At 34.7% G+C, this 8,802-nt stretch overlaps 1 protein-coding gene across 1 annotated transcript in view; it reads left to right on the top strand.

Annotated features, from left to right (window-relative positions):
• Positions 1-5,979: 5,979 nt before the first annotated feature.
• The window catches only part of LOC132926550 (uncharacterized), a 69,195-nt gene continuing 66,372 nt past the window's right edge, over positions 5,980-8,802 (top strand). Inside the window, exon 1 of the mRNA XM_060990916.1 lies at positions 5,980-6,883. The gene's annotated coding sequence lies outside the window, so the exon portion shown is untranslated. The remainder of the gene's footprint in view (positions 6,884-8,802) is intronic.

The following is an 8,802-nucleotide window of genomic DNA, read 5'->3' as shown; positions in this document are numbered from 1 at the left end:
ATAATTTTGCTCTTACTCGGTGCTATACTCGTAGTGTCATTAACAGCAAGTGGCAATGCAAACTTTGTGGTTTCTTTCTAACATTATATTGTTATATATACCTATACGGGCTATACGGTGCGCAGTAAACTATCTTAATTTATAACCACCCATAAACGAAAAATACATATACATTTCAAGATAAAAATAAAGTAAGTAAATTATTATAGTATGTAGATAGTAGATACGACTCGATGAGGCAATGACCGATATTTGCAGCTCATTTGATAACTGCAGCAGATAAGACGTACGAATTTATTTGGCGGGAAACTACGCAATAACACCGCGAACTATCGGCGCCCGCGGTAGTGTGGTTAATGGTTATTGACAACTGACGAGTACCTATAGGCAAGCTTCTTGTACCACGGTCTCTAGGACTTGAATTAGGTATATCAGGTCGGACAAGAAATGAAAACATAATGAACAGTGGAAAAAACTCTATTTCATCTCAATTGCGTTTTTTCTTTTCACCGTCACGGGTTGATTCTCGACGTCTGTCTAAAAGCTCGCGGGTTAGTGTTTTCTTTTGAGTATTTTTTCATTCAGTGAGATGTATGCAAATTCAATCTGTTATTGTGTTCGTTTGAATATGCATCCAATTTGTTGGTGAATACATTTTGTGGTAAGCTCTTGTATATTTTGTAAACATTAACATTTAAAAGTTAAACGTATACTGATACTGTTAAAAGGTATACCTACTATTTATTTAAAGAGTAAGACGATCGATTTATTATTCATCTGTGTATAATACGTATGTTCATTTTTAAAATATTAAATCTTTAGTGAATCTTAAAACATGGCATTGTTATTAAAAAAAAATAGATTTTATCTGAAATTAATAATTATAACTACCTAAGTGTATCTTTCTTGTTTATAATTATGGCATAAATTAACTTAAATTGTCACTTGGTTTTTATTACATATTATATATATATATATATATTTTTTTTGAAACTCGTGTATTTCAATGATTTAAGACTTTAGAACAGCGATGAAAAAATGATCTACAGAAATCATAAGTTTTTAAGTAATAAAACCTTTCGAAGATTTCGATTTTAGGTTCTTTGCGCATAAGCCAAAACCTCTAGTTAACCGCATGTTCATCCAATTTTTTTTTTTGGAACTGACATATTATTGTGTATATATTATTAATATAGTAACGATATAAAAACGATAGTGTAATCAGAATTTGTCACTCATACAGTCATACATCGTATCGAAGTTATAACCATTCTAAGTATTTATCATTTATCACGGTAATTACGTCTATTCGGTGCAGATAATTTATAACATAGTCCCTAATCTAGGTTCATAACTGCTGTAAGTGTAGGGAGCAACTATTCGTGTTACTTTAACAGTTTAATTAGCAATATTATATTACTAGAAGCCCCCAAGGACTTCGAGCTTTGCGACAGTCAATTGGAGTTGAAAGGAGTAGAGAGCAACTTCTTGTCATACTTTGACTGACAAGATGACATTACACTCATTAAGATACCTGTTTCGATTACCTAAATAAAAATACAAAAATGGTTATCATAGCATAAATAAGATAATTTAATATACACAATAAAAATAGAATTTGTTTAGGACCCGGTAAACTAAAGCATGCAGTGTATGTGTAAAATAGAGGTAATCAAGATTCAAGAATATAAGATGGCTATAACTCAGAGTTGGGCAAAATATTATCTAGATAATTATTCGAATAAGTATGTATTCGAATAATTCGAAAACAATATTATTCGAATGATTTTTTTTATAATTATTCGAATAATAATGTAATTGAATAATCATCAATTATAATGCTAATATAAAATACAAATATATTTGAATTCTTTACTTTCTATAGTTACTTCTTTAGATTGTTCTATATTTTTTTTTATTTATAGTATTTTTCTATTAATTTCAAATAAAAGAAGATTTACAATAAAATTGTGACCTTAAAATACAATGCTAATTACCTACTGTTTATTTTATACCTATTTGTTTTAATCACCAAAATATCAACCATATGTTAACTATGAGGTAAAATTATTCGAATAAAATAGTATCTAAATTCTAAATAATCATCTAAATAAAATATTATTCGAATGACGCCCAACTCTGTTATAACTTAACCTAACCTATAACCAAAATTTAATGTTTTGCATATTTTTTTTTTTTGCATCAATATTCACAAGAATAACGAAGTTTCGTATTTGAGAAATTTGTTAAGCTACACTCACTCTACATTTTTAAATTCAATTGTAATAAGATTTCAATTACATGGAAAATGTATTAATACTACATCAGTTTGCCTTTATCAGCAGTGTTACTAATTATAATATAATATATATTTTTTTCATTTAAGTTATTCAAAAGCAATATAAAAGTGTAATTTATTAAATATTTTTTTTTATATCAATGATGAAATAATTTCATGATTCGACTTGAATCGATCAAACAATAGCTGGCCCTGTTATAACATAATCAGTATGAAGTTCATTATTAGTCGTGTAGATATAAATAAGAGGTATAGCTTAGACTTTAATGAATATGTATTTTTTTTTTTTTTTTAAAAAAAGCAATTATTGTTATTTGTAAACATTTTTTAAAAATGATTATTACATTTATATAACTATGCTGACAATTTACTGTTTTGAAATAAAATAATAATTGGAGAATGCGTAAATATAGAAGCCTCGGGCTTAGCACACTTATTCACCTTGTCGTTCCGGTTTTAATAGTCAACGGTGGATGTTGATAACTAAATTATTACAAAAAAAAAAAATATATGAATGACAATAATAATAATATTATGTTTATAATGTTAAAAAATAGATCCAATGAGCTTTCACATCGCAGTAACGTTCTTCGGCGAATCCACTATAAAGATAAATTATATTTATTTAAATTAAACTATATGTGTACATAGGCCACGCGATATTGTACGCACAATCATGCGTATAGGTGTGTGTAGTGGCGTATTTAGGATTTTGTAAAGAAGGGGGTGGGGAGATGCGTTTGAAAAAATATAATTTAATTAATTATATAATTTTTTTATAATTAGAAGATTTATTATTCATAATTGTAAATTTTTATTTAACGGAGAAAACCATAAGAATACAATAATATATGTCTAGTATTGATAAATATACAAATTTATATATAGGACGAAATCAGTAAAAAATAGTGCATTAGCCAGCAACTAGCAAGGCTGGGTATTATAACGAATTATAAGTTAAAATTAAATTAGTTAACTCATTACTTTTTTTTTAAGATTAACGTGTTAACTTCAAGTTTATTTTATTAAAAAGTACCTAAATTAAGTTAATTTTCATCCGAAGAATAATGCAAGTAAAATTCAGAATTTTATGAATTATTTTAGAAAAGTAGGTTTTCGATAGCTAATTGGTGCTTGATGAATCATTTTAAATTTCTCCCAGTAATTTTCTTGAGCCTGGAGAAAAACTATTAATAAGAAAGGATTGCTAAGGCGGAAGTTCGGCACTGGTACTAACGCGAGTATGCGATTATGATGGGTATAGTGAATTATTATGCTCGATTAAAAATAAAGTAATACAATAATAAATATTATAAAAATAATTCGTACTTATTTTAGTATTTATGTTTGATTATTATTTGTACTTCATTTCATTATTGGAATTTATTGTTTAGAATGCCTCATGCTCTCGTCATACAATATGTTTTGAAATAGCAACTACTGCAAATGCTTATAATATTAGAAGTATGATAATAGCCGGATGGTTATTGTTATTATTGACAATAATGACGATTGATGACATTTACGATTCACAATTCGAATTGTTTTTAATTATGTACATATTTAGCTGTAAATAGTGTATGGACTACGGGCATCAACCGCCGTAATATTTCCAAATGCTATCAATATTCAATATTATAATAAATTGTAGTGTTTTCAATAATTATTAATTTTATTCTGTTTTTCTGTAATATAGATACGACATTATTACTCCTATCAGTAAAAAAAAAAGACCAAGGGGGGTCCTATACCCATATTACCCCCATAAATACGCCACTAGCCGTGCCGACATCTGCACATACGTGATTTTTAGCACCTGGCAATCGTCGTGTTACGCATTTGTTACCTACCGTCCCGGAGTGTAGAATAAACTAGAAAACTTATCGCTCGCAGCCCGCAGGTATAATGCAGGCATAATGCTCAAGTGGCGTAACTCGTGGTCTGCGGCCTCTTATAACTGAGAGAACACGAACATTTAAGAACATTTTGCAATACCCTTAAATTAAAACCCCAAGAAAATAAAAATATTGAAGGATTAACTTATATTTAAAGTTTAATTTTATATAGAATAACGGTCTATCTTATTGTGTATAAATTACACTAATAACTATATTTACTTCTTGGATATTTTGTACACCAACAAAATTAAAAGTTTAACACTTTTTCCAAATCCTATAATGACTATATACTATATAGTATATACCTATGAATAGCGGGTTTTCATCATTTGTGGCTGTATTGATAAATAATTTACTAGTGTATCTACTGTAGGACTATACTATAGCACCTTTAAGATTAATTTTAATGATCAGTTTTTTCAAATTTTGTATGGGGGGGGGAGGTAGTATATTTTTGCGTTACACCACTGATCAACCCTAAACAATTTAATAATGTATGCGGGGAGAATGCATTATCGGGAGCCACCAGCTGGTGGTTGGTCATGATATGATATGATTCATTTTAAGATCTACACAGCAGCTGTCAATCAAGTAAAATGCGTGTTAAATACAATAATACAAACGTTAAGACATCGTGAACATCAATTGATAGAAGGAGAGGTCAAACCATTATTCTTGAAGTATATATATATATATATATATATATATATAAATCACCAACAGAGAATATCTCGAACTGTTTTTGGCTATCCGAATCGTATGATAAATACCGTATTCTCGTTGTGGTCGGGGTACATGTCAAGAACACGGGACAAGACCGCCGATGGTGGCGGATGTGCGTCTGATGTCTGTATCACGTGTTAGTTGGTAGGAGGGGGGACGAGGAGGCAGAGTGGCGACTCAAAGGAATTCGCAAACAAGGCGATTGCGGTTGTGTCGTCGTTTAACTACAGGAAAGGCGCATTTCCGGTGTGTGGTGTAACGGGCGACGTTTTTCTTTCGGGATTGGAAAAATAACATTATTGCGAAACCACCGCACTCGCCGCTGCAGCAGTGTACACCTATATATATATATATATACGTAGCTACATACGTTATATTATAAAAACCGCCACGACGACTGTGCGCAAACCGCCGAACACATATTGTGACGCGCCCGCATCGTAACGGTTTGCGGGTGTCCGGGGTGGCGGGTACACGTCCGCGTCGCAGTGCGTTAAGTGTGTACGATGGCGGCCGGCTATATGGGGCCGTATAAATCGGGGAGACTCGTATAGCCGGCGGATGACTGGCGGTGACGAATTCGTACCACCGGGGCCGCGGCCGCACAGGGTCCCCGACGTCGTCCGCTCGGGCGTTTTACGATGCCTTTCGTGCGCGTTCATCCGGTGACGGCCCGGAAGGGACGCGGACGCGACAACTACGATGCGTCAACGTCAACGTCATCGACGGCGGGCAAACGTATAGGGGCCAGAGGCAGACGACGCAGCGGCAAACACGACAGCGGCGGCGGCGGCGGCGGCCATCGCCACCATGATATTGTAGTTGTTCCTCGTGCGCGCACCGATTACGACGACCGTGACACTCTGCCGCGCGGCTGTTATACGTCGTGTGGGTACTACGAACAACTCTACTACACACGGCCGGCTGAACTTTTGCACACGTTGGCAACATTGCGCCACGCCGCCGCCGCCGTCGAGTGTGTGTGTGTGTGTGTGTGTGTAGCTTATCGTTGGTTTTTTTTTCTGTGCGCGCCGAGGGCCATCCGCATCCGCCGCCAGCAGTAGCGTTACCGTCCGCTCGCCGGCGCTATAGCAGCCCATAACCAACAACAACAACAACAACAACAACTACAACAATAATAGCAATTTAGTATTTACCGATATTCCGGCGACCACGCTCTCGTATATCACATTATCACATTTTTTTTGTGTTTTACTCTCTTTAAACGACGGTTCGGTTCGTAATAATATTATATAGTTGTAGTGTACTGTGTACCTGTACTCTATAGTACCGCGAAGTTATCAGTCGATGCCGTTTTTCTTCTTTTTTTTTTTTTTTTGATCTCGTCAGAGCTGCATCAGTGTCCGCGTGCAAATATTTCTTTAATAACACGACGTCATTATAATATTATTATGTTTTGAATTGTTGGAAACAACAACCGATACCGCCGGGTACCTATTTAAACTGATTATCAACATAACAACATGTAATGCGCACAGTAAATTATTCGTATACCGTAATGTTGTGATATTACATCATGTCAGAATCAGTGCCGTAGCGCGAGAAGCGGAACACCGCATTATTTCCCAACACGACGACGAGTCGGCGGGCGACGATCAACACGTGTTCGCCGGTCGCCACCGCATCAGCAGTGCGTCGTAGCACCAGCAGGGCAGCGGCATCGCCAGCATCGCGGCAATAGCCGACCGGCGACATCACCAACAGGAGCAGCGGCAGCACAGGCACCAGCACGACGGGCGGCTCATTCCGCCACGACGACCGATCGCGTTCAGTCGACGCCACCCTTTCCGCTGCGCTTTACGGCACGACAACTTCCAGCTGCATATTCTATCTCGCCGCCGTACTGTCTGTTACACGCGTGTCCGGTTTGAGTGTATGTGCGTGCGCGACGCACCTCCCATGCAGCACTAGTAGTAGCCGGCGCGCTGAAAGTCGATTGCAGGTAAGAAGACCGTTATATTGTACTTTTTACGTTTTTTTCCCGTATAATTATTTAAGTTTTAAGTACCCAAATGTTTATAACGAGTCGATAATAATATTTTGTAATATTGTTTGTTATTACTCCGTGATTATTATTATTATTATTATTAGGTATTATCGTTGTTGTTGTTATTATTATCACAGTCATCAATCGTAAACCGGGCGTGAGGGCATTTATTTTACCTATTTATTTTAATTTTAATAAAATTCATTTTTCGATATGCTATTACATAATAAATTTGGTGGGCGATATTATGTACATAAAAAAAAAACCCGAATAATGACAAGTAATTCAATTATTTTCATCTCGCACAGCTGGATATTTTTGTTCAAACCTTCGTCGTCTGTGATCGGCACGCATGATGAACGCGAAAACCGTAATATCTGTTAAGTTTGCGCTAATGCGTGTGTAGGCGCATCTGTATTTTTTTTTTTTTTATTGTGTATAATACGCACGCTGTGTATGTCACTGTGTATAATATTATGTGCAAGTGTACAGCGTTGCTGTGTTGTGTTTTTCTGCGAACCGTCGAATCGGAAACGCCGCCGTCGCCGTGCGCTAGTCACGTGTTTCACAATGTGACAATAATGTGAACATCGTACGCGCATTGCTGTCGCCGTAGTTGTAGGCACCTTTATAATTTATTGTGATACGAATACGCCGAGCGCTATGACCGTTTTTGCGTCGGATACATTTTGTGCGCGCATTCGTTTTGCTTTCCTGCGATTTGGAATTTTGATTCATATATATTTATAAATATAGGTAGGTATTTTTAAGTTTTCGTTACCGGATAAGTGTTTAACGAATTGGGAATCAATCGTTGACGCATCAAAATGCATACCTGTAGAGGAGGAGGAGGGCCCTAAATAATAATAATGATCGTAACACTAAGTAATAATAGCAATAGGTTTTTGAAACCATCGCGATGATATTATTATGTTTTTTCGTTGATAATCGACACAATCGACTTTTGGCCATCGAAGAAACTCGATAAAACTTAATTTTCATTATTTATTTATATAATTTAGTTGTGTGTACTACTAACCTAGCAATAAAATATTATTATTTATTTTAGACTTTAGCAGTGTTAATATTAGTGATATATGTTAGTGGAAATAGAAATATGCCAATGAATATAATATAATATAATACACATTGAAAACTGTGGCTTATAGGCTATAGTTGTAGCAAACTGCTGAGCACTTTTTGTAGGCAATCTAAGTGCTTCCACCCGCATTCGATGTTTATCACCGTACCACAATATTAACCGCGATGTGAATGCTATCGCCACGGTGTCGGATATATTCCCACGGCAAAGGTCAATCTAGACATAATATTTTACGATTACTATATTTTGTAGACGTGCACCCACAATATTGTGGTATCCGCCTTACAAGTACGTAACTCTAATTTATATTCAGCAATTCACGGTTAACTTCGTTAATTTAAATGTAAGTGAATTGAATTTGTTTTCTACTTAACTTCAAAGTAAGAAAATTGTTTGTGTTTATTACATATCTACATTGATTTTAAGATATTTGGAAAATTTTATGTTCAGAAAAATCCATTTTAATATATTGTAAATAATATTATTTATGTATTAATCTCATTTTCATTATTTTAAAATTATGTGGTATAATGTTTTATTAAGGTAATAGGTAGGTCCCGAAATTTATTTTACTATTAACAATACTAAACGCGAACTGCTTGCGCGTACATGAGTACCTATTTGCTAGTAGTTATGCTAGTAGTATTACTATTGTAAGGCACAAACAACAAATATTAGTGTCCTTAATCTTAAGACAAGTTTTGAAAACTTTTTGTTAGTTTGTTCTTCAAACATAAACTAGCGAAATGAAATTATGTTTTGGTGTCTTGAA

Source organism: Rhopalosiphum padi, chromosome 3 (genome assembly GCF_020882245.1).
Source record: "Rhopalosiphum padi isolate XX-2018 chromosome 3, ASM2088224v1, whole genome shotgun sequence".
NCBI lineage: Eukaryota > Metazoa > Arthropoda > Insecta > Hemiptera > Aphididae > Rhopalosiphum > Rhopalosiphum padi.
The sequence above is the reverse complement of the archived record's forward strand: the minus strand, read 5'-3'. Positions and strand labels throughout refer to the sequence as shown.